We start from the raw sequence: 26,610 nt of genomic DNA on the forward strand, positions 1-26,610 counted from the left end.
GCAGCCGAGCTGGAAACTTGCGGAAACTCCCCCGGCGGCGGGGGTGGGGGGAGCCAGGTAACTTGGGGTCGGAGGTGTTCTGGAGGTAATTAGACCCGGCCTCTGGAGCCAGCTGTGTAGCTGACCATCATCCCTGGCTGCTTGTGTGTCAGCTTTCTCACCTGCAGAGTGGAAGCCATCCCCGCAGCAGCGAGGACCCCACAGGGCAGTCGTGAGGGCAAAGGAGAGGGGCATGCCCAGGAACTGCTGTCCAGAGGGAGAGGCCTGCCAGCGGCCGGCAGCACAGAGGAGCTGGGTGCCCAGGCAGTGACCTCATGGAGGCCAAAATCAACAGCAGGGTTTTTGTTGTCATTTAAGATTCATTTATTTCAAAGGCACAGGGAGGGAGAGAGATCTTCCATCCATTGGTTCACTCCCCAAATGGCCGCAATGGCCAGCGCTGGACCAGGCCGGAGCCAGGAGTTAGCTGGGTCACCTTTCACTGTTTTCCCAGGCCATTGGTAGGGAACTGGATCAGAAGTGGATCGACAGGGACTCAAACCAGTGTCCGTATGGGATGCTGGTGTCGCAGGTGGGGGCTACAGCTGCTATGCTGCAGCACCTCGGCTGACAGCTCTGCCCCTGACTCATGCCCATGACCCCTCTGTCTGATCTGCCAGCACTCTGTGCGCTCTTACTCTGTGCCCACAGCTTGCACTGAAGCCTGCACCAAGTGTGCCTAGGACAGTGCCAGGGGTGCCATAGGAGCTCTCAGGGCTCTTGGGCAAGTGCACCCCAGAAGTCGGGAAGTAAGGACCCCAGTTGCAGGTTGCAGAGCTGATGGGCAATCCTGGGAGGCCTCTGTGCCACCCTCAGAGGTCCCAGCAGATTTGAGTCCCTGGTGCCACAGTGGCAACCTTGGCCACGACCCTTGTATCAGCTGCCCTCCTTCCTCATCTCACACTTCCTGCCCTCTCTGGCCACCACCTTTCACACAAAGCAAGTCCTGGCCTCCCATTCTGATGTCAGGGGCCTGAGCTGGGCTCAGGGCTTTGAGTTCCAGGCCTGGCCCTGCCTCCTCCACACAGAGTGACCTTGCACGGGTCAATGTTCCTGCCCCTCCACACAGTGACCTTGCACGGGTCCATGTTCCTGCCCCTCCACACAGAGTGACCTTGCATGGGTCCATGTGCCTGCCCCTCCACATAGTGACCTTGCACGTGTCCATGTGTCTGCCCCTCCACACATAGTGACCTTGCACGTGTCCATGTGTCTGCCCCTCCACACAGAGTGACCTTGCACGTGTCCATGTGTCTGCCCCTCCACACAGAGTGACCTTGCACGGGTTTGTGTGCCTGCCCCTCCACACAGAGTGACCTTGCACGGGTCCATGTGCCTGCCCCTCCACACAGAGTGACCTTGCATGGGTCCGTGTGCCTGCCCCTCCACACAGAGTGACCTTGCACGGGTCCGTGTGCCTGCCCCTCCACACAGAGTGACCTTGCATGGGTCCATGTGCCTGCCCCTCCACACAGAGTGACCTTGCACGGGTTTGTGTGCCTGCCCCTCCACACAGAGTGACCTTGCACGGGTCCATGTGCCTGCCCCTCCACACAGAGTGACCTTGCACGGGTCCGCGTGCCTGCCCCTCCACACAGAGTGACCTTGCATGGGTCCGTGTGCCTGCCCCTCCACACAGAGTGACCTTGCACGGGTCCGTGTGCCTGCCCCTCCACACAGAGTGACCTTGCACGGGTCCGTGTGCCTGCCCCTCCACACAGAGTGACCTTGCATGGGTCCATGTGCCTGCCCCTCCACACAGAGCGACCTTGCACAGGTCCATGTGTCTGCCCCTCCACACATAGTGACCTTGCACGGGTCCACGTGCCTGCCCCTCTGGGCCCTGGGTCCTTCATGTGCTCTGGCATAGCTGGGGCTCTGTGACTGGGGCACAGGTGATGAGGGATGGTGTGTGGACATTGCTTGGGTGAGCCTCACCTCCCCTGACCTCAGCCACACCCCTCCCTCCTGCTCCGTGACCCCCCCTCTCCTGCCTTCTTCTTCCCCAGAGGGGCCCAGGAGTGTGTGTCCACATGCATGTGCATTGGATGCCAAGTGCACACGTGCACATGCTTTGCTCACCTTCCAGGCTGCAGCCAGATGTGGCCAGGGGCCTCTCGTGTAATGCAGACACAGTGACACAGGGGCACAGGGACACCAGGGGCCTGGGGCCTGCAGGGAGCAACCCAGGCCACGTTTCCCTCCCAGAGAGGCTCACAGACAATCTCAGGCACGTGATGCATGGAGGAAGACAGGAAGTCAGATCCTGGAAGTGATTGGCAGACACCTCCTCTGGTGTCAGCCCACCTTAGAGACCAGGGGTGGGGTGCAGGGGAGGGGCTCAGAGAGACCCCAGAGTTCAAATCCAGCCTTGTGAAAGGGCCTTGATGTCTCTGATCTCGGTGCCCTCAGATGTAGAACAGTACCTGTGCTTCCTCCCTCCTGGGGCTCTGTGGGGCATCAGGCTGCCAGGTGCACGGTGCTTTCAGTCCAGGGCTGGGCACACAGGGAGGGCTTCTAGATATGACTCAGGATGACAGCTGGGGTGACAAGGTTCTGTCCCCTTGGTGGCACTGATCACTCTCTGCCCTGGTTCTGAGCTGGAAGACAGCCTTCCTGGGGGCTTCTTCCTCACTTGGGGGCTGCCATCACTCATGGTGCATGCCCCATGCGTGTGTGTCAGGTGCCCAGGTGTATGAGCTGGGATGTGTGAGCTCACAGGTGCACAGCTGTGGGGGCTGGCGGGCTCTCGCACCCTCCGAGCCTCTCCTAGATCAGAGAAGCGTGCAGCTCTGAGTGTGGAGCAACTGCTGAAGGCACCTGCACTCCTCCCTGTGGATCCTTCATAAACCAGGAGTCTCACTGTTTGGGGACAGGATTTTGTAAAGGCAAAATCGGTCATCCAGAGTTTCTTAAAATACTTCTTCTTAAAGGTTTGTTTTATTTATTTGAAAGGCAGAATGAGAGAGAGATTGATTCAATCCACTGGTTTACTCCCCAAATGGCTGCAACAGCCAAAGCTGGGCCAGGCTGAAGCCAGGAGCCAGGAGCTTCTTCCAGGTCTTCCACGTGGGTGCAGGGGTCCAAGGTCTTGGACCATATTCTACTGCTTTTCCAGGCACATAAGCAGGGAGCTGGATTGGAAGTGGAACAGCTGGGACTTGATCTGGTGCCCAAATGGGATACTGGCATCACAGGCAGCGGGTTAACCTGTTGTGTCACAGCAAGAGATTCTAAAAATTAAAAACAAATCAGTGCCGTGAAAAAAAATGTTTTACTGAAATCACTGTTGTGTTTTAAAAATTGTGTGTTCTTATATTTTGTATTTTCCTAGTATAAAATCCAAGTTATGTTTTAATTTTTTAGTGGTATTTTCACTTTGACGCTACATTGAATGTTAATGCTAATTGTATTTTTTTTTCTTTTAGGAATGACACGAATTTATTGCTCAAAATTGAAAATAGTCATCTATCTTTTAAACAAATTTAAATTGAGGACTTCTATGTGAACAAAAACATTTTAAATACCTAGAAATAGGTTCTGTTAATAATGCACTAGATATTATTGCTCAATTTTACTGCACATTACATTTTTGGTTGAGGCTTATTTGATCAGCTATCATGCAGAAAAATAAATTATCAATATGAATTTAAGAAAAGTAGTAAGATGTTTGTTTTCCAAACATTAGATGAGAATTGATACAGTTCACATCTTAAGGTTCAGGAAATTTTATTCAGCTACTGTATAAAAATCATGATTAAAATCACACATGCACACTAACAGCTATTAAATGTAGTCAAATATCTCTGTTGGTACATTTAAAATAAGAACAGGTATCAACTACTTTTTCTACTTATTTGACAGGTAGAGTTAGACAGTGAGAGAGAGAGAAAGGTCTTCCTTCCATTGGTTCACCCACAAAATGGCCGCTACGGCCAGCACTGCACCAATCCGAAGTCAGGAGCCAGGTGCTTCCTCTTGGTATCCCATGCGGGTGCAGGTGCCCAATCACTTGGGCCATCCTCCACTGCCCTCCTGGGCCACAGCAGAGAGCTGGACTGGAAGAGGAGCAACCAGGACTAGAACCCGGTGGCCATATGGGATGCCAGCACCGCAGGCAGAGGATTAACCAAGTGAGCCACAGCGCCGGCCCAATCAACTACTTTTTTTTAATTGATATCAACTGTCACTCTCTTTGGCTGCCTGAAAAGGCAGTCTTCACATAATTCCTAAAAACATTAAATAATAGAAATCTTAAGTATAGATGTATATTTGGTTATGTCAATAATATTCACATAATTAGCACATAATCAACATTTTATCATTTTAAATATGGAAAAACTAGGGAGAATTTGGGTTTAATATACCCTGTAAACCAGTTTCTAAATAAAGCTAGAAAACATCTTTGCTATGCTTCTTTTTTTTTTTTTTTTTTTTTTTTTGACAGGCAGAGTGGACAGTGAGAGAGAGAGACAGAGAGAAAGGTCTTCCTTTGCTGTTGGTTCACCCTCCAATGGCCGCCACGGCCGGCGCGCTGCAGCTGCCGCGCTGTAGCCGGCGCACCACGCTGATCCAAAGGCAGGAGCCAGGTGCTTCTCCTGGTCTCCCATGGGGTGCAGGGCCTAAGCACTTGGGCCATCCTCCACTGCACTCCCAGGCCACAGCAGAGAGCTAGCCTGGAAGAGGGGCAACCGGGACAGAATCCAGCACCCCGACCGGGACTAGAACCCAGGGTGCTGGTGCCACAAGGTGGAGGATTAGCCTATTGAACCACGGCGCTGGCCTTGCTATGCTTCTTAAATTCCTTCAGTCAAGCATCATGGTAATTGAGTTGATGGTCTGTAAACATTCTCACTCATCTACACTGTTTCCTGAGGTGACCCAGGAGCTCACTGTTATGCTATTGTTATGCTAGTGGCCTCACAATTTAATATCCTTACAAATATGCATTGGGAATAATCAAAATTTAAAAAAACTAATGTAGGCCAATGTGTAATTCAGCATACTTTCTCTATTACAAAACAATGTTTAGGATATTTTTTGGGTATCAAAGCCAAATTTATCCATTTTCAGAAGAAAAAACTTGTAGTCCTAGGCCATAAAAAATTTCAGCATTAATTCACTTAAGACTAAGGAAATGAAAATAAATGTGTCTTACTTGCATGTACCTTCTGGAATAATGCCTAAAATCTATGTAGGTCATTCCATTTTACAGAATGTTAAAAGGCAGTACAGTAACTGGCCCATGGTAGTTCTGACAAGAAACAGATGACTAGTCAATGAGAAGTGCATGTTTCTTAGTATCTTTTCCATGAGAAAAATGAGGTGATTTAATATTTACATTTGTTGGAGAGGACTGTGGTTGCTATTACCAAAATAGCTGAATTGAATGAAGAAATTTATTAATACTTCTAAAAAAATTCACTGCTCCAACTGTGGTACTTCAATGTTAATTGGTTATACTTAAAAAGAAAATACTGCAAGGTACTTATATAAGATACAACCTGACTTAGCAGATTAATTTATAAAAATATATTCTTCCATTATCTCATGGCTTAAAAAATCAAGAAAAGCATTATATCTTAAAAAGAGAATTCATGCCTCTTCCAGGCCAGCTCTCTGCTGTGGCCAGGGAGTGCAGTGGAGGATGGCCCAGGTGCTTGGGCCCTGCACCCCATGGGAGACCAGGAAAAGCACCTGGCTCCTGGCTCCTGCCATCGGATCAGCGTGGTGCGCCGGCCGCAGCGCGCCGGCCGCGGCAGCCATTGGAGGGTGAACCAACGGCAAAGGAAGACCTTTCTCTCTGTCTCTCTCTCTCACTGTCCACTCTGCCTGTCAAAAAAAAAAAAAAAAAAAAAAAAAAAAAAAAGAGAATTCATGCAATGATTTTTAAGCACTATATTTGGTATACCATTACCACCTGAATCACAATTCCATCCATCCCTATATCAAAAGGCAGCACTGGTAACCTTGATTGTGTCATATACACTAACATTTTAAAAAGGGCCAATCTTGGTTAAATATTTCCACACATTATCTACACCCACTATTCTTATCCTTTCTTCTCCAGAGGAGAGCATCCTGGACCCAGGCCCTCATCTGGTGTTTGCCTGTAGTTCATTCTTGGGAAAGAATGATCAAAATGACTGAATTACAGTTAATGTTTTGATTCAAGAATATGGCAGTGAAGAAGCCATTGTTTTTGAAAATTAGACTTAATAGTATTTTTCATGCTAAATTCCAAAAGCTTAATAATTTGTTATCTAGAGGAAAAAACCATCATCTTTTTCATATTATTTAAAAAGAAAACAAGAAAGGTCAACTTTATGCCCCATGAAAATAAAAATAAACTCACATGAACTTATTAATGATGCTTACTGAAGACAATAAAAGTGACTTCAAAATTCCAAAAACCATTTTTAACATATACTGAAATACAGAGGTAGAAAGTGTATTTATTATATTTCCCTGTTAAGTCTAATAATATAATTCTCTATCACTTACAAATATAATTTGCTTTATATGTCAAACTATCCTACAGTTCCATATGGATTATCTACTTTTATTTACCAATTCTGCATTTTACAGTATCTACAATTATATTTTGATTCTGGACAACCACTTGCAAATTATTCCTAACTCCACCATGAATAGGTTGCAAATGGTATGTTGATGAAATGTTTTCAGCAGCTTTCTAGGTCTCAAAGCAAGAGGCCAATCAATAGATTATTGGTAAATCCACACTACTTAAATTACAGTGATGCCTTTTTATGTGGCTGAATCATACAAGATGACAAGAGAGCTATGCTGTATTAGGCATTACTCCGTTATCACAGCAGTGTTTCTTATGTAGCAATACACATATACCACTGGATAGCCCTGAGATGATTTTAGAGGGGGTGCGAGCTGGATGAACAATGTTTCATAGTTACATGTTTTAATGTGAAATGTGATTGCTCAATAAAAAAAAAGCTAGGGCTAAAAAGGTGAAAAGATTTTAAAAATAATAGGTAAACAATGGCATAGGATATACACATATATATGAGATCAGGAAGGTGTAGCACATTGAGGAAGCATTGTCTTCAGGAATGATTTGACTCTGACTGCCTGTATTAATGAGCCACATGGTGAAGGGTTTTCCTCTTCTGTAAATTCTGAGTTGCTTATTTGAGACTGCAAATCTGAAAGCACTGAGTACATTGAACTTACTTTAAAAGGGCTTCCCACAATGGTGAGGAAGTTCGGAAGCATAGGAGGGTCATGCCATTCCTACAGGAGAAAGAGGACTACAAAGGCACATTACATATGTTGGTGGTGTTGCAGCATTCAAATAAAAGTAATCTAAATATTACCATTAGCAAGTAATGAATCCTCATAATAGTCTTTCATAAAAAAGAAGGTAATCTTGTGCATTAGGTGCTCTTGATTCTGGAACCGCCTGCACATAAGTGTCACTAACATGGACCCACTGGCCCACTGATTCATTGTCAGGTTCTTTCTCACCAGGCCCAGTCTTCTTTCCAGTGAGATATTCTGATAACTTCCTGGAGGGTGTTCTTGCTTTCACATAAGCCAAGTAGTGCCCTCCTCTCCTGGAGCCACTGTGTTCCACTATGCCATAGAGACTACAGAGAACTTCATCACCCACACTTACATCCTTACAAGTAGCAGAACAGAATGGTGCTAAATCAAGCATAAGTGGAAAACCTACATGTCTGTTGACTTTAGGAAGACTCAAGCCAGCCTGGTGGAATCTTCAGATGGAGAATTGGGATAGGAGGAACGGCAGAAAGAGCAATTGCTTCCTGGCATTAGCATGAACCCCTCTGCTTTCTTCTCCGCAGAACTGATTTCCTTTGGATACTCCTGCTTCTTCTCAGTACAGTTCTCACACAGAAGCTTGTTGTTCCCCATAAGTAATTCCACAGACGTAAACTGGTAGCGACAGGACTGAACTGAACAGTCTTTGGAAGTAGTGATGTAGCTCTGAGAGAGGGTCTGAAAAGCATGCTGGGGACTGCGAGGCCTCATATGCTCCTCCCCTGCAAAACCTAACTTATTTGGAATTCTAAGTGGCTGCTTTTCTCTGTCAAAATCTCCATCTCCAATTTCAGGGCTGCTCAAAGTTCAGAAATGGCGTTAGCCACTCCCTCTTCACTATGGCAGTGTCCCCTCTGTGTGTGCGCAGGGTCTGCCGCGGGACCTGCACTGCCCCGCCTGCTTAGAAGTGCTTTCGACTCGGAGGCCTCACTGTGGGCCTCAACACTGCTCTCAGAACCGCTGGCTTCTTTTCCGCTGCCGTCGCTGGGGCTTTCGCTCGGACCCATTGCGCCGGCAGACACTGAAGGAGAGCCATCCATGCCCAAGTCCGCATTTTCCTGGTACGTGAAAATGGTTTTTCTCCTGCGGGTGAGAGTTTTCTTTGACGTTTTCTGTCATGAATTTGCTGATTCTTATCTTTAGAAGGACAGTGTTTCTTGGCAGGTCTGGGTTGGTGAGTATTTCCATGGTAACCGTGCCACTGTACTGATCATGATCTCTTCCTGTGAACTTCTGTGTTGACTCAGTCTTCCCACAGCACAGGCTTTGAGACCCTTTCTTCTATTATAGGAAGGGAAATACCAATGAAAGGATCTTCCGTGGTGGAGATAGTTGCACATTCTTCCACATTACTGTGCTAGTCAGTTCACCAATAAAGATCTAATCTAGGAAGTTCATTTTCACACCATTCACATCTGCTTTGACCTTTTCCTAGTTGCATCAGCAGCAGCTTTAGTAGTTGGGTTGTTAAATGCCTTTAGAACACTAGCTTGTATTCTCTTCGTTTCTTCTGTCCTCACTACATCCCGCAGGTAATGGAGAAGTTCCTGACTGTCCTGTGGTTGGAAATCTTTACATCGAGGTGCCTTCTGGCAAAGCTGATTGAAAAGAACTTCTGGAGAAAGTGGTCCTTTTTCAGTCTCCCTCATGCTGTGCAGAAACAGGAACAAGGCTGAGGTCAGTGGGCCAGGGCTTGGAAGTTCCACCACCAGTGGGTCCAGCTGAGAGTCTGAGGAAGGAAAAATCTTGAATTTTGTACCGTTTTCTTTCATCTCATTCATAAGTTCAGTCAGGATATAAGTCTGTGACAAGTTCTGAATGACTGCATTAAAAAAGCAAGTATTTCCTAAATTCGTAATTCCTTTTACAGATGGTCCACTGCTGCCTTTTCTTCCTTTCTTTATTTCACTCACTTCACATTTTTCTTCACAAAGTTTCATGAGCCTAGAAACTGCACTTGTTTGTGTTTTAGAAACATGTTTCTGGAGAGAATCAATGGATGATGATTGCGAATCAAAGGATGATGTCCAGTTATATCCATTTTGTTCCAACTGATTTCATTTTTTTTACTGCTGTGTAGTATTCCATGGTGTATATACCCCATAATTTATCTGGTCTTCAGTTGATGGGCATTTGGATTGATTAGATATCTTAGCTGTTGTGATTTGAGCTGCAATAAACATGGAGTACAGATAACTCTTGCATGTGCAAATTTCATTTCCACTGGGCAAAATCCCAGGAGTGGAGTGGCTGGGTTATATGGTAGTTCTATATTCAGATTTCTGAAGTATCTCCAACTGTCTTCCACAGTGGCTGTACCAGTTTACATTCCCACCAACAGTGGGTTGGGGTACCTTTTTATGCACACTCTTGCCAGGATTTATTGTTTGTTGATTTCTATATGAAAGACATTCAAATGGGGTGAGGTGAAACTTCAATGTGGTTTTAATTTGTATTTCCATGATAGGTAGTGGTCCTGAGGATTTTTTCAGGTGTCTTTTGGCCATTTGGATTTCCTGTTTTGAAAAATAAAATAACTGTTTAAGTCCTTTGCCTATCTCTTAATTGGGTTGTTTCTTTTATTGTTGCTTAGGTTCTTCAGTTCTTTGTATATTCTGGTTATTAATCCTTTATCAGTGGCATAGTTTGCAAATAATTTCTCCCATTCTGTGGTGGCCTCTTCATTTTGCTGTGTGCTTTCTTTGCAGTGCAGAAGCTAATAATCCCACTTGCCAATTTTGGCTTTGATTCGCTGGGCATCTGGGGTCTTTTCCAAGAACTCTTTGTCTATGCCAGTTGAAGAGACTATCCTTGCTCCAGGGATTGATTTTAGCTCCTTTGTCAAAGATAAATTGGTTGTAGATGCATGGATATATTTCTGGAATTTCTATTCTGTTTCATTGGTCTGTCCATCTGTTTTCCTGCCAGTACCTGGATGTTATGATGATACATGTCCTGCAGTAAATCTTGAAATCTGGCATTGTGATGCATCTGACTTTGTTTTTGTTGTGTAAGATTGCTTTAGCTATTCACATCTCTTGTGTTTCCATATGGATTTCAGTGTCATTTTCTCTATGTCTGAGAAGAATGTCCTTGGTAGTTTTATTGGTATAACATTAAATCTGTAAATTGCTTTTGGCAGTATGGTCATTTTGATGATATTGATTCTTCCATTCCATGAACAGGGACAAATCTTGCATGTATTGTGTCATCTTCTATTCTTTTTTAATCATTTGTAATCCCCATGATAGAGAGCTTTGAAATCCCTCTTTTAAATTATCTATTGTGATAATCATATGGTTTTTGCTTTTCAGTTTGTGAATATGATGTATCACATTGATTTGCAAATAGTGAACCTTTTCTGCATTCCTGTGATAAATCCCACTTTATCTGGGAGAATGATCTTTCTGATGTGTTGTTGGATTCAATTGACCAGTATTTTGTTGGGGATTTTTATATCAATGTTTCTCTGTTGTATTTTTTTCAGGTTTAATAATTAAGGTGATGCTGGATTCATAGAAGGAGTTTAGAAGGATTCCCTCTCTCTGAATTGTTTTGAATAGATTGAGAAGAACTAGAGTTAGTTCTTCCTTAAATGTCTGGTAGAATTCAGCAATGAAGCCATCCAGTCCTGTGCTTTTCTTTGCTGGGAGGGTCGTTATTCTTGATTAAATTTCTATCTTGGTTATTGGTCAGTTTGGGTTTTCTGTGTCTTCATGGCTCAATTTAGGTAAATTGCATGAGTCCAAAAATCTAACCATTTCTTCTAGGTTTCCCAATTTGTTGGCATACTGCTCTTTGTGGTAATTTCTGATGATTCTTTTTTATTTCTGGGGTATCTGTCATTATATTTCCTTTTTCATCTCTACTTTTATTTCTTGGTCTTCTTCCTCTTTTTGCTTACTTAAGCCAATGTTGTGTCAATTTTTTTTTTCAAAAAACCTGCTGTTCATTTTGCTGATCATTTGTATTCTTTTTTTGTTCAATTTCGTTTATTTCTTTTCTAGTTTTACGTATTTCTTTTCTCCTACTAGTTTTGGGTTTGGTTAGTTGTTTTTCATCTAGGTCCTTGAGATGCATGGATAGCTCAACTATTTGGTGCCTTTCCAATTTCTTCATGTAGCTACCAGTTGCTATAAACTTTCCTCTTAACACTTCTTTTGCTGTATCCCATAAGTTTTGATGTATTGTATTGTCATCTTCACTCATTCCAGAAATTTTTTTATTTCTTCAATGACCCACTGTTCATTTAGGAGCATATTGTTCAGTCTCCATGTGTTTCCATATGTTCTAGAGATTCTTGAGTTGTTGATTTCCAGGTTAATTTCATTGTGGTTATAGAAGAAGCATAGTATGATTTCAGTCTTTTGAATTGCTGAGACTCGCTTTGCAGCCTAGTATGTGGTCTATCCTAGATCAGTACACATTGTATGCATGAATTAAAATTTCACTCTGTAGGCCATACATGTGTATAATTAATGTTATGAAATAAACTCCAAACAGTATCTTACTTGGTGTATAAGTTTAAGGAGTGTTAAAACATTTACATTAGTTTCACGTCTAATATTATTGTCTTTGGAAGTAGTTTATTAAGACTAACATAATCTGGAAATAACAGAATTGGTGTTTTATTATGCTAAGTGGAGCGATTAGGAGGTAGTACTTTGGCCAGCGCCATGGCTCAGTAGGCTAATTCTCCACCTGCAGCACCAGTACTCTGGGTTCTAATCCTGGTTGGGCACCAGTTCTGTTCTGGTTGCTCCTCTTCCAGTCCAGTTCTCTGTTGTGGCCCTGGAGGCAGTGGAGGATGGCCCAGATCCTTGGGCCCTGCATCCACATGGGAGACCAGGAGGAAACACCTGGCTCCTGGCTTTAGATTGCCGCAGCACGCTGGCCGTAGCAGCCATTTGGGGGGTGAACAAATGGAAGGAAGACCTTAAAAAAAAGGAGGTAGTACTTTACCTTAAGTTGATGCTAAATACATCTTTTAAATTGTTTCACATAATAAAAATGAAGTATTTCTTTAAGTGTATTTGGAATTAATTTGAATTAGGCAATATCAAATAAGAAATATGGAATTAAATGTTAATTTAGGTGCAAAAATTTCTTAAATATGTGTAATTCTTTCATACTGAATATTGCCCATTGAATTGTAAGACCCCTTGTCTTTAGGGTCTCAAGTATTTTTGAACCAAATTGAGCAAAATATGTGCAACCTTGTCTTGTTTGTTTGTCTTCACTTTCTTCTGTGAAGCCCAAAGTCAGGAGCCTCTCCGCCCAGCCATAATATTTCAAGTGAGTATTCCATGCCTGTCATATTTTTGGAGCTCTATAACCATAAGCACAGTCTAATATAAACACATTTTTATTAATCCCTAAATTATTATTTACAGTAACTCCTCATCCACCATTAACCCCAGACTGCCTTTAACCCAAACTCTGTCTCCAGAGTTGGCCATTTCTTTTTTTTGGATATGTTACAATGTGTGGGGGTTGGCTTCTGATTCTTCTCTTCTGTAAAAAAATATTTTGTAACTACTTCCCAGGAATTATATCCTACAGAAAACAAGAAATAACAAGAAATACTATACATTAATATGCACATCTATGTAAGGACACATGTAATGTATTATATATAACATAATGAGATAATATATGTAATATAAATAGCCTACATTGGTTGAAATATTTCATACATATATTAAAGGTATACCTCAGAACTTTAAGGACATTGTTAATGATGCTATATCATAAAGTTGGAAAATAGTTTAATAGCCAATAAATAAATTAATAAATTATAATACATATAGAATAATGTGGTATGCATCCATTTTCAAAATGAGGATAGATCTATATTATACTGATTATTAGACCATTTCAGTATATTTAAAGCCTTTGGTTTGATGACACAACTTAGTAAATTTAGTTAATAATATTTGAGATATCTTTTGATGTGCAAAGAAAAGCCCCATGCTAGTCTGGCTTTCTGATCTGTTTCTAAAAAATGACTAATCATGAGATTTTTGGATTTTCCTCCCAATGCATTAATGCTCAAATGATAAACACTCAAATTAGTTGACTATTGTTGAGGGATTGCATACAATGTTACATACTCTCTAAACATTTCTGAATGATGGATAAAACCTATTAAAACATATCAAAGGATCTTTGATCTAAGCATAGCACTGGCAAACCTTTTCATAAATAGTCATAAAGTAAATACTTTATGGTTTATGAACCATAATATCTCTGTTGTTGCCTAAAATATGTATAGACTGTAAGTAAACAGGTGTAATTGTATTCCAACAAAATACAAAGATAGCAAGGAGCTGGATTTGGCCCAAAAGGACTGCTAATGCAGTGACTCTTCCTGCTCAGAACACCGTGCATGCGTGTCACTACCCATTTTAGAGACAGCAATGTGTGCCACACCACGTTTCTCAAGAGGGAGCTCAAATAAAGCTTCAAAGCTTTACATATATAATAAGATTACTTTCTACATTTCCTTTAAAACAATTAAAAATTTAATATGATTAAGATCTTTTATCTTTGACTAGGAAAGAATTAGATGATGTGTACCAAGCCTTTGAGATTTTTCAATCTTTGTGTGGTATTAGAAGTCTAAACAAAATGACAACTAGTACACTTAATACATATTTGGGAATTGTCAAGAGGTCCTTTTATTCTCTAACTTTAGGAATGTATCCTTCAGTGCCTTGGTCTGCCTTTTAGTGCTACATATTCATTTCACAGTTTATTTTATTTTATTTATTAATTTTTGACAGGCAGAGTTAGACAGTGAGAGAGAGAGAGAGACAGAGATAAAGGTCTTCCCTCCATTAGGTCACCACCCAAGTGGCCGCTACGGCCAGCACACTGGGCCGATCTGAAGCCAGGAGCCAGGTGCTTCTCCTGGTCTCCCATGTGGGTGCAGGGCCCAAGCACTTGGGCCATCCTCCACTGCCTTCCTGGCCCACACCAGAGAGCTGGACTGGAAGAGGAGCAACCAGGACAGAATCCGGCACCCCAAGCAGGTTTAGAACCCGAGGTGCTGGTGCCACAGGTGGAGGATTAGCCTACTGAGCCACAGTGCCGGCCCATTTCACAGTTTAAAAACTGTGAAGTGTTGCAAATATAATTCATAATTATTATTTAAGGATTAGAAAACACAGATAAAGGATGATTAGATCATGTATGATTGTCACTCAGTACTTTTTTTCCGAATCAGTAACAACAACTTTAATTTGCTCGGGTGTGGGTGGTCAGTCCTCCCTCAGGGTGGGCCGGCAGCTGGCCCTGGATGCAGCACGCCGGTGCCACCCTCACATGGCAGCTGCCAGAATCCATGCAGCTCCCAGGTAGGAGCTCTCGGGGTGCTGGGCAGGTTTGGTTTCTGACCAAGGGCAGCGAGTTGCGGTGTGTGCAGCCCCTCGGTGCTCTCTGTACCGGTGCTGCCTCCTCCTTGGCCCTGCTGGGCCTCTGCCCCCTGAGTCGGGCAGGAGCTTCCCAGAGCCCTGGGCCTGGGTGAGCCGCGTCCATCCTAGAACAGGTTGTTGGGATCACAGCCTTCCATCTCCAGCAGCTCTGGCCAGCCCTCATATTTGTGTCTGGGTTGTTCTTCAGGTATTCCTCAAAGGGGCTTTTGCTCTTGAGTTCTCGGCCCCCAGGAACACCCAGCTATCGCAGAAGCCCAGCTGTGTGGCATAGGAGCTGCTGAGGTCAGAGAGGAGCTTCCTGATGTCGTCATTCATCTTGGTCCCTGGGTCATCGTAGGAGGCCACCAGCACCAACGTGCCCATTGGAACTTCTTTAAGGAATCGCACTGGAGTCTTGGTGTCTCCAGTACATGTCGAAGGAGTTGTGTCTCAGCACCAGTCCCATAGTCCCGTTCACCAGGGTAATGTTCAGGCCTCTGCCCACGTTGTTTTTCACTGGACTCATGATAATGTGGTTTTCAAAGCACATGGAGGGGCCCACGGCATTGGCAGCCCGCTGGAGATCAAAACGCAAAGAAGTTGGCCGGGCAGGGCTTGCTGAGGCCACACTTGGTCTTCGCCACCTGGTTCTCCTTGGTGACCAAGCCCATCCAGCACGGCAGATGGGATGCCTGCATGTTTGAAGCTGATGTAGCTGCGCACAAAGAACAGCGTGGTGACCAGGACAAAAGTGAACGCCTGGAGGCGTGCAGACCTGAGACTCATCCTGTGCAGGCAAGGAGCAGCTTCGGGTCAGGATGGGTCTTCCTGAGACTGGATCGCGTGGGCTGCCCGCGGCAGGCCCACAGGCGGCCGTGGCAGCATCAAGGGCGCTCTGGGGAGCTCCGTGGCCGCCGCCGCCGCGATGCAGGAGAGTTTCGACTGCATCGTGGCCAACCGCTTCCATCTACTGCTGAACGACGAGTCGGACCCCTTCGACATCCTGCTCAAGGCCGAGCACCAGTGCCAGCAGCAGCTGCAGCACAAGAGGCGCGACGAGGGGGCTGCGGTGGCCGTGGCTGGAACCCAGCCGCGGCCTTGGCCACAGACCTGGCGCGAGGAGGGAGTCCCAGAAGGAGCGCAAGAGCCTCCTGGCCCCCGCGCTCAGCAGCACGACAGCCCCAGCGGCGGCCCACAGCCATTTGCCCAGAAACGAACTCCCAGAAGAGGGGAGCAGCAAGGACCGACTGACAGCCAGCGCAGGGGTGACGCTTGATGGAGCAGAGCGGAGACCCTACAGGGAATCCCGCCCCTATGAGACCGAGAGGCAGGTGGACTGCACAGCTGAGACGTTTACAGATGAAAACCAGTGGACAGCTTTGATCGTGAGAGGCCTCTTCCAGGGCGTGGAGGCCCGAGAGGGGGCATGCGAGGCAGAGGCAGGGGCAGTCCCCGAAACAGAGCCTTTGATGCTGTCGACCAGAGGGAAGACAAGATTTTGAAAGATACGGCGGGAATGATAAAACAGCAGTCAGAACTGAAGACAACATGGGCTATGGAGTACGCACTTGGGCATCAGGGAAAGACACCCGTGACATGGAGCCGACCACAGTGATGGAGGAGTCCCAGGACTCTGGAGCAGGAACCCCCAAGCAAAGTCCCTGAGTCAGAGGTAGAAGAAGAAACTCAAGTTCAAGAGGTGACCTTAGATGAGTGGAAGAATTTTCAAGAACAGACCAGACCAAAGTCCGAGTTGAACACCCGGAAGCCGGAATCAACTGTCCCTTCCAAAGCAGTGGTAATTCACAAGTCAAAATACAGAGATGCTATGGTAAAGGATGACAAAGAGGACGACTCCCATGTTTTCCAGAAAGCTGCAAATGACATCACGTCCCAGCTGCAGATTAATTTTGGTAACCTCGCTCGTCCCGGGAGTGGAACCAGAGGCGGCCCAGGGGAGGCAGGAGAAGGATCTGAAGGGCAGAGAACTGCGGGCCCAGAGCTGAAGTGGTGACAGGAGACATGGCTCTCAACCCCCACGACCCCAGGACTTCCTTTCCTGGCCTGAAGAGACTCGCCTTGCGGTCTCTGAGGACAATAGATGTCGTTTTTCTGGAGCCTGGATTCCTTGCACTTTGTTTGGTCTGGGTGTGGGAGGCGGCACTGTCCTGGGGAGGGGAGGGCTGGCCGTGTTTGCCGAAGGCTCTCCGGGTGGAGTTGAGGTGTGCAGACTGGAGGGACTCGCATGGGAAGCAGCCTGTCAGCCCGGGGGCGAGCTGCGGGGACCCCCAACTGTACCCCGCAGTGCAGAGGGCCACGGAGAACTTGACCAACTCATTTCAAGCAGTCACAGCCTAGTTTTCAAAGACCAACAAACTGGAACCCAAGTGTACTCACTGCTGACTTGTGACTGTTACACTCTGCCGGGGCTCCTGAGTTCTGGTTGCCATCTAGACAGCAGTTTGAAAATGCTCGTGTGCAGCCACTGGTCACCACTCTGTAACAGAGAAGTGGAAAAAATGGTGATTTTAATGGTGAGTTAAACTACCTCATGGTGCATGCGTGTGTGTGTGTGTGTGTGTGTGTGTGTGACACACTTAGTGCTTATGCGCACTGTGAGAGTACTGCCTTTCCTCACTGTTATAAATATTGTTTCCCTTTACTCCTTAACTCATTCCAGTAATTTCCAATCCCAGGATCCCGTCAAAGCTTGTTCTCTCCAAGTTAATACTTATTTTTATAAAATTAGAGGTCATTTATTCAGTGTCATTTTATGTAACCTGTCAGTAGTATTGTTCTGAACAGAAAACCCTCCTCCAAAATAGCTTCCTCATTTGTTTTTCAAAATATCTTTCTGTCGGCCTGTGCTGTGGCTCAATAGGGTAATCCTCCGCCTGTGGTGCCAGCACCCCAGGTTCTAGTCCCAGTCGGGGTGCTGGATTCTGTCCCGGTTGCTCCTCTTCCAGTCCAGCTCTCTGCTGTGGCCCAGGAGTGCAGTGAAGGATGGCCCAAGTGCTTGGGCCCTGCACCCGCATGGGAGACCAGGAGAAGCACCTGGCTCCTGGCTTTGGATTGGCCCAGTGAACCAGTCGCAGTGGCCACTGGGGGGTGAACCAATGGAAAAGGAAGACCTTTCTCTCTGTCTCTCTCTCTCACTGTCCACTCTGCCTGTCAAAAACAAACAAACAAAAAAAATCTTTCTGTCTAGGGAGTGATTTTATTTCACTTGTCAAATATTAGTTGGTTGCCAATATGTGAGTTCATGTCTGGGGTTTCTATTCTGTCTCATTGGTCAACATGTGTATTTTTGTTCCAGTACCAGGTTGTTTTAATTATAACAGCCCTCTAGTATGTCTTGAAATCTGGTATTGTGATGCCTCAAGCTTCATTTTTATTTAAGATTGCTGTAAGTATTTGGGGTCTTCTATTTTTCCATATGAATTTTAGGATCTTTTTTTTTCTATAATTGTGAAGAATATCTTTGGTGTCTTGATTGGGATTGCTTTGGATTTATCGATTACTTGGGGTTGTATGAACATTTTGATGATATTAATTTTTCCAATCTATGAACATGGGATAACTTTCTATTTTTGTGTCTTTTATTTCTTTCTCTTTTTAAAAATGATTGTAATAATTTATTTGGGAGGTAGATTTACAGTGAGAGGGAGAGACAGAGAAATGTCTTCTATCCACTGGTTCACTCCTCAATTGGCCACAAAGGCTGGAGCTATGCCAATCCAAAGCCAGAAGCCAGGGGCCTCTTCCAGGTCTCCCACATGGGTGCAGGGACCTAAGGACTTGGGCCATCTTCCATTTCTTTCTTTCCCTGCCCATAGCAAACAGCTTAATTGGAAGAGGAGCAGCTGGGACTTGAACCATCATCCATTTGGGATGCCAGTGCCTCAGGCCAGGGCATTAACCTGCTGTGCCACAATGCTGGCTCCTCTAATAGTCTTTTATTAGAGTCTTTCAGTTTGTTTATATAAAGGATCATATCAACTGCAAACAGGGATAATTGTGCTTCTTTTTTTTTCCAATTTGTATCATTTTGATTTGTTTTTCTTACCTAATTTATCTGGCTAAAGCTTCCAGAAGTATACTGAAAATAATGGTGAAAATGGTTGTCATTGACTCCAGATTTAGTGGAAATCTTCCCAGCTTATCCCCATTCAATATGATGCTGCCTGTGGTTTAGTCATATATTGCTTTGATTGTGTCATGGTATGTTTCTTCTCTATGCAATTTTTAAAGTGTTTTTTCATGAAAAGATGTGGTATTTCATCAAATGTTTCTCTGCATCTATTGAGATAATCATATGGCTTTATCTTTCATTTTGTTGATTTTAAATAACACATTTATTGATTTGTGTATGTTGAACCACCCCTGCATCCCTCAAATCAATTCCACTTTGGATAGATGATCTTGTTGATGTATTGCTGGACTCTATTTGATACTATTTTATTGAGAATTTTTGCATCTTGTCCACTAGGGATATTAGTGTGTAGTTCTTTTTTATTGCATCTTTGTGCTTTTGTAATTAAGGAAATGCTGGTCTCAAAGAACAGGTTTGGATTGATTCTATCCTTTTCAATTGTTTTGAATAATATAAGAATGGGGATCAGTTCTTCCTTTAAAGTTTGGTAGAATTCAGTCTCTTCAGGGCTGGCATAGAAGGTTAAGCTTCTACTTGCAGTTTCTGCATCCCATATAGGTGCTGGTTCAAGCCCCAGCTGTGCCACTTCCAATCCACCTTTGTGCTAATTCCCCTTGGGCCCTTACACCCATGTGAAAGACTCAGGAGGACCTCAGCAATGCTGGCTTTGGTTTGTCCCAGCCCCGGCCATTGCAGAGAAACCATTTGGGGAGAGAACCAGTAGATTGTTTCTCTCTCTCTTTTCTCTCTCTCTCTCTCTCTCTCTCTCTCTATCTCTTCCCCCTAATCTCGCTGTCTTTTTCTCTCTGTATCTCTGCCTTTTAAATAAATAAATAATATTTTAAAACTGAATTCAGTCTCTTCTACAATAGTATTTGGAAAGCTGGATTTCATATGCTGAAGTTTGAAACCAGTTTGCTCCAACTCACAATGGATCAAGCATCTAAACCTAATACCCAAAACCATCACAATTACTAGAGAAGAACATAGAGGAAAGTCTACAATATATTGGCCTAGGCAAAGAATTCTTGGGTAAGATCCCAGAAACATGGGTAATAAAACATACACAAATAGACAAATGTGATTACATCAAGCAAGAAGTTGCTGTGCAAAAAATGAAATAATTAACAAAGTGAAGAGGTAATCAACAAAATGGGAAAAATATTTTCAAAATATACATCCAATAAAGGATTAACATCCAGAATATATAATAAGCTCAAGAAATTTAATAACAAAACACACTCCAGTCAAAAAATGGACAAATGGCATGAACAAGCATTTTTCTAAGAATGAAATAAAAATGGCCAACAGATGACAAAAAATTCAGAATCACTAGTCATCAGGAAAATGCAAATAAAAATCACAATGAGGTGTCACCTCTTCCCAGTTAAAATGGCTACCATCCAAAATCAAAAATGACAAATATTGGCCTTAATCATAAATATTCTGAAATAAACATAAAACTGTCACTCATTTATCTAGTTTTCTATTGCCTTTCTAGTGTATTCATCATAGTCCATTTTTTCTCATTCCCCTCTTTTTAAACATAGAATTGTTCTAGAGGGCAATCTTTGATATTCTTTCTAATGACTTTTACTACCTTGTATGTACTAATGGTTTCCACATTTGTATCTCTAGCCCAGGAACCCTCCTTCATTTCAGATTAGTGTATCATACTGCCTACTTGAGATCTCTCTTTGGATACCAGTTGTGTAATTAAATCCTAACAAGTCCAAAATGTTACTAATGTTATTCTGTCTCATACCTGTCCCTTGTATAGTCTTCCTACTTAAAACCCTTAAAAGTAAAAATCTACTTTTAAAAAAAGTACTTTTTAAAATTAGTTTTAAAAGTAAAATCTACTGTACATGTTACAACCTGTCTTCTGGCCAGAATTCCTGGATTTGAATTGAGAGTCTGCTGAGGGTGGGCTGTCTGAGTTTAGGCAAATCACTTGGCCTTCTTGTACTTAGTTACTTCCTTTACAAGATGCCTAATGTTACCTAACTCACAGAACTGTGAGGATTGACAATGGTTTAACACAGGAGCAATGCTTAATACAACAGTTTGTAATTGTATATTATGTACTGAAAAATCTATTATCATCAATACTAAGGGTTTCTCGCCTAGTGACACCTTCCTATATAGATTTTAGTGACACAGAATCTTGAAAATAGCAATGACGACCAAACCTGGCTTATTTATTCCTACATATAATAAAAGTAATACTGTCTTTTCTCTTTTGCTTTGTTAGAAAGTTTGACATAAAGTTATCTATTATTAGTAGTGTTATTTTCCTTGTTCCTACATGTTGCTCATATAGTTAACCCCACTTGGAGAGTGTTACTGTACATTAAATCACTTAGTGGAGTACTTAAGAGGTAGTGCTTTATCTTAAATTGATGCTAAGTACATCTTTTAAATTGTTTCACCCATGAAAAATGAAGTATTTCTTAAGTGCATATGGAATTACAATATATGGAATTCCTGGACCTGCTGTTCCAGCTGGAGCTGAGCAGCACCAGCGAGGCCAACACCCTCTTTTGTAGCAAGTCTCTGGCCTCCAACTCCATGGAGTCAGGTGGGGGCTGCGACAGGACGCGGGCACAGGGGACCCTGCGGGAGTGGAGTGACCCTCTGGACCATGACCTGGAGGCTCAGCTCCTCTCCCGGCACCTGCGGGGCATGGAGCCTGCGCCACGGGAGAAGTGTCGGGAGCTGTGTGCAATATAAAATAAGAAATATGGAATTAAATGTTAATTTCGGTGTAAAAATTTCCTAAATGATAGTTCTTTCATACTGAACATTGTCCATTGAACAGTAAGGGCCCCTTTGTTTATGGTCTTAAATATTTTTGAACCAAAATGAGCAGAGTATGTGAAACCTTGTCATATTTGTTTGTCTTTAGTTTCTTCTGTGAATCCCAAAGTCAGGAGTCTCTCTGCCCAGCCATAATGTTTCAAGTGAGTATTCCATGCTTTGTCATATTTTTGGAGTTCAGTGATCATAAGTACAGTCTAATATGAATGTATGTTCATTAATCACCAAATTCTTCATATTATTTACAATAACTCTTCATCCACCAGTATCCCCAGACAGGCATTAATCTAAACTCTATCTCCAGAGATCCACCATTCTTTTGGATATGCTACAATGTGTGGGGTTTGCTTCTGATTTCCTCTTTCTTAAAATATTTTGACTTTCATTATTTTTGTGGTCTTTCATTTCTTAATTGATTTGTATTTCCAAATAGTATGCCATTATAAAAGATATACTGCACACTGGTTTTCTTACACATTAGTGTTTGGGTTGCTTTCATATTTGGCTTTCATGAATATTGCTGCAGTGAGCCTTTATTGGTGTGTGGACTTTGTAGCTTTTAGTGGCATACCTGGGAGATAAACTACTGAGGCAATAAACAGTCCCATGTAGAACAAGCTGAGAAACTGCCAAATTGCTGTCCATAGTGGCTGCACTGGAAGTTTATGAGGGTCCCATGCTCTTCATGTGCCTGGCAACATTTGTCTATGGCTGAATCAGTCATTTTACTGTATAGGAATTGATATATTTCTCAAAATTTGATTGCATTTCCAATGACTAGTTATAATTACATTTTTTGCAGTATTAAAATTAAAATGTCTTACTGAAATCACTGCTTTGTTTTAAAATTGTGTGTTCTTATGTGTGTTCTTATATTTTTCTTTTCTAGTATAAAATGCAATTTTTTAAATTTCTTAGTAATATTTTCACTTTGACGCTACATTGAATGCTAATACTAATTATATTTTCATGATGTTCATTGCTGCTCTACAGAAATATGATTGATGCTTATGTATTTATTTTATATTCTGAACATCACTGAGTTTTACTTTGGGATTTTAGTGAATACCTCAGAATGTCTTTTGCTTGCAAATATGTCTTAGATGTTACAAGTCACGTTTGCTCTTTTGTATGCAATCTGGAGTTTTTTTCTTTTGTGTGTGTGATTTCTTTAGCACAATATTCCATTACACTGCTGAATAGAAATGTTAAAATATCTATGCCTTGGCCAGTGCCGCGGCTCAATAGGCTAATCCTCTGCCTTGCGGCGCCAGCACACCAGGTTCTAGTTCCGGTCGGGGCACTGGATTCTGTCCTGGTTGCCCCTCTTCCAGGCCAGCTCTCTGCTATGGCCTGGGAGTACAGTGGAGGATGGCCCAAGTGCTTGGGCCCTGCACCCACATGGGAGACCAGGAGAAGCACCTGACTCCTGCCTTTGGATCAGCGTGGTGCACCAGCCGCAGTGTGCTGGCAGTGGCGGCCATTGGAGGGTGAACCAATGGCAGGGGAGGACCTTTCTCTCTGTCTCTCTCTCACTGTCCATTCTGCCTGTCAAAAAAAAAAAAACAAACAAACAAAAAACAAACAAAAAAAACCTTGAGTTTGGACCAATGTCCGCACCAGATGTAGCTGGTTTGGATCGGTGGCCTCTACAGTAAGGTTGTTAGGGTTTTTGGAGATACTCTATACATTATATGGGTGTTGGTTCATGTCCCAGCTGCACCTCTTCTGATCCAGCTCTCTGCTATGGCAAAGTAATGGAAGAAGTCCCAAGTGCTTGGGCCCCTGCCCCCATGTGGTAGACCCAGAAGAAGCTCCTGGCTTCGTATCAGCCTAGCTCCAGCCATTGGGCCATTTGGGGAGTGAACCAGCAGATTGAAGACCTTTTTCTCTGTCTCTCCCTCTCTGACTGTAACTCTGCCTCTCAAATAAATAAAATATTTAAATATATATAGACATAAATTGTTTTAAAGAGTGGCAAGTGATTTTGTTCTGTTTTCAGTGATACTAAATCCATAACTGTCAGTGGTACTAGTATCTTTGAAGATTGACTACTGCAAAAGAAAGTGGAACAAAGTGGGAAAATTCAAGTGAAATGAAGAACATGGTAAGTCTTGAGAGACTAAATAACACTTTTAAAATTTTCATGTTCATATTTGTTAAGCACTTTTAACATGCAAGACACTTGTCAGTCTCTGGTGATAAAATAAACAACACAGATTCGGTGATTGCCTTGAGGGGCTGTGGTGTAATTTTGCAACACGGAGTTGTATTCCCCCCAAAAAAAATTATAGACTACACGAAAAAGAAAGAAAAAGTTCTTGAAGCATCTGTGTGCATGTTAAATATATTGAAACTTGAGAAGTTAAATAAACACATAAGGACATGAGGTAGTTTTCAGTTTAATACTACAGTGGCACCATGACATTGGTTAGTTTGTGTGCTCAAAAATAGAAAGTGAGTGAACAATAAAAACATTTCACATCTACTTTCCTAGATGTAGTGTGTGTGTGTGTGTGTGTGTGTGTGTTTATGGTCTTTCTTCACTTAATAACTGAAATTCTGCAAAGTACATCATTTGGTGATTCTGTAGTTGTGTGAACATCATAGATTATGTTTGCACAAATTTTCCTGATATAATCTACTACACACCTGGGCTACATTATATTGTGTAACCTATTGTTGCCAGACTACAGACTAACACAGCGTGTAACTGTCCTGATCACTGTTGACAAGTGTGACACAATGATTAGTATGTTTGTATTTTAAGATAGAAAAATTACAGTGTGAAAACCACAGTTTGAAAGATGAAAAATGCTTCATTTTTCTTTGATAGTTAGCATGAATTGAACTTGCATGATTAGACCCGGCACTCCTCAGCACAGTGGGAGCCGCGTACCCTACTGCCCATACCTCAGGGACCCCTCAGGGCTGGGGCTGCACCACACCTGGCCCGGTGAGCACAGAGCCAACCTGTAGCCCTTGCTTGGGGCCCCGAGGGCTTCACCTGCTGCGGGCCCCACCCATCCTGGCCAAGGAAGCCATGGCCCCTGCTGAGATGGAGGAGGGGAGCCTGGACAACGTCTTCGCCAAAAGGGACAAGAAGAAGGAGGAAGAGCAGAGCAGCCTGTGGCGAGCACCGCGGGTGTGGAGGGCAGTCCTGGCAGGAGCAGCCGAGCAGCGGGCGGCGGGGTGGGTGAAGGGGCTGGACCGGGAGACAGCAGCACCTTGGGCACTGGGGCTGCCACCAAGGCCGTGATGAAAGATGAAGACGAATGGAAAGAGTTTGAGCAAAAAGAGGTGGATTATAGTGGCCTCCAAGTTCAGGCGATGCAGATAAGTGAAAAGGAAGAAGATGATAATGAGAGAAGATCCAGGTGATAACTGGGAAGAAGATGGAGGTGGCAGTGGTGGTGTAGAAAAATCTTCAGGCCCATAGAATAAAACCGCTCCAGCACAAGCACGTCCTGATCCAGTAATTGTTACAGAAACTCCAGAGCCAGCGATGACAGTGGTGTGTGTATAGGCCGACTGGAGCCAGGCTAACCACAACCAGGAAGATGCCACAAGGGCCACCAGAGTTACACAGTGACACACAGTTCCCATCCCTGCAGTCCACTGCCAAGCATGTAGAAAGCCAGAAGGATAAAGAGCTAACAAGCAGTTGGAATTTCTCTCTTGCTCACTCCCTCTATCACTGCCTCTGTAAATCTGCCTTTCAAAGAAATAAAGCTTTTAAAAAGAAATTGATGAGATTTTGTTGGGTATTGCTTAGAATCTATAGATCACTTTATTTTTTTTTAAGATTTCTTTATTTATATGAGTTACACAGAGAGAAGGTGAGGCAGAGAGAGATCTTCCATCTCCTGGTTCACTCCCCAATTGGCAGCCAGAGCCAGGAGTTTCTTCTGGGTCTCCTACATGGGTGCAGGGGCCCAAAGGTTTGGGCCATTTTCCATTGCTTTCCCAGGCCATAGCAGAGAGCTAGATCAGAAGTGCAACAGCCGGGACTCAAACCGGCACCCTCATGGGATGCCAGCACTGCAGGTGGCGGCTTTACGGCTATGCCACACCTTTGGCCCCTCTATAAATCACTTTAAAAAGAATTTGAAATTCCTAAATATCAAGGCTCTAAACTGTGAGCATGATAAAATCTTTTAATTTTCCTGAAATATCTTTCAGCAATGTCTTAGTTTTCAGTATACAGATATTTCCCATATTAAATTTATCCATAAGTACATATAATTCTGATACATCTATTGGTCTCATCATAGGCTTTTATTATACAATTTCCCTTGTTCGTACTGTTAATATGTTGAATTACATTGTGCATTTTCTTAATCCTAAACTAATGTTGGATTCCTGGGATAAGCCCCACTTGGTCATTGCTTCTTACTTTTCTTTATAAAATATTGGAGATTACCACTGTCCCAGAATGTTCTCTTTGGATTATTCTCTTTCATCCTTACCTTTGCTCATCTCAATGCCAACAACTGCTATGACTTTTTACTTTTATGAGCAGGGATTAGTTTTATGTATAGTTTCATATAAATGGAGTCATATATTACATAGCTTTTTCTGTCTGATTTTCTTATTTTTCAGATTTTTCCATGTTCATTTACAAATACTTTATTGTTACTCCTTAGTATATTCCCAGAACTTAGACTCTTTCCAGTTTTTGGCTGTTATCAACAAAACTGCTATGTGCACTTGTGCTAAGACTTTCTGTATTTTTTTTGACTTTCTCTGGAATACATACTAGGGAATATAATTGGTAGATGGATTTTACAGAAGGTTTGGGTTTTCATTTTTAGAAGCTACCAGATCCTTTTCCAAAAAGAGTGAACTGCTTTTTTTAAAATT

At 43.2% G+C, this 26,610-nt stretch overlaps 3 pseudogenes; 1 reads left to right on the forward strand and 2 right to left on the reverse strand.

The window, feature by feature from the left end:
• On the forward strand, positions 1 to 26,610 carry LOC127488648 (protein CDV3 homolog pseudogene; annotated as a pseudogene).
• LOC127485620 (ubiquitin carboxyl-terminal hydrolase 45 pseudogene) lies at positions 7,362 to 11,478 on the reverse strand (annotated as a pseudogene).
• LOC138847871 (protein FAM3D pseudogene) lies at positions 14,900 to 15,605 on the reverse strand (annotated as a pseudogene).

This window comes from Oryctolagus cuniculus (assembly GCF_964237555.1).
Source record: "Oryctolagus cuniculus chromosome 17 unlocalized genomic scaffold, mOryCun1.1 SUPER_17_unloc_2, whole genome shotgun sequence".
Taxonomy (NCBI): Eukaryota; Metazoa; Chordata; class Mammalia; order Lagomorpha; family Leporidae; genus Oryctolagus; species Oryctolagus cuniculus.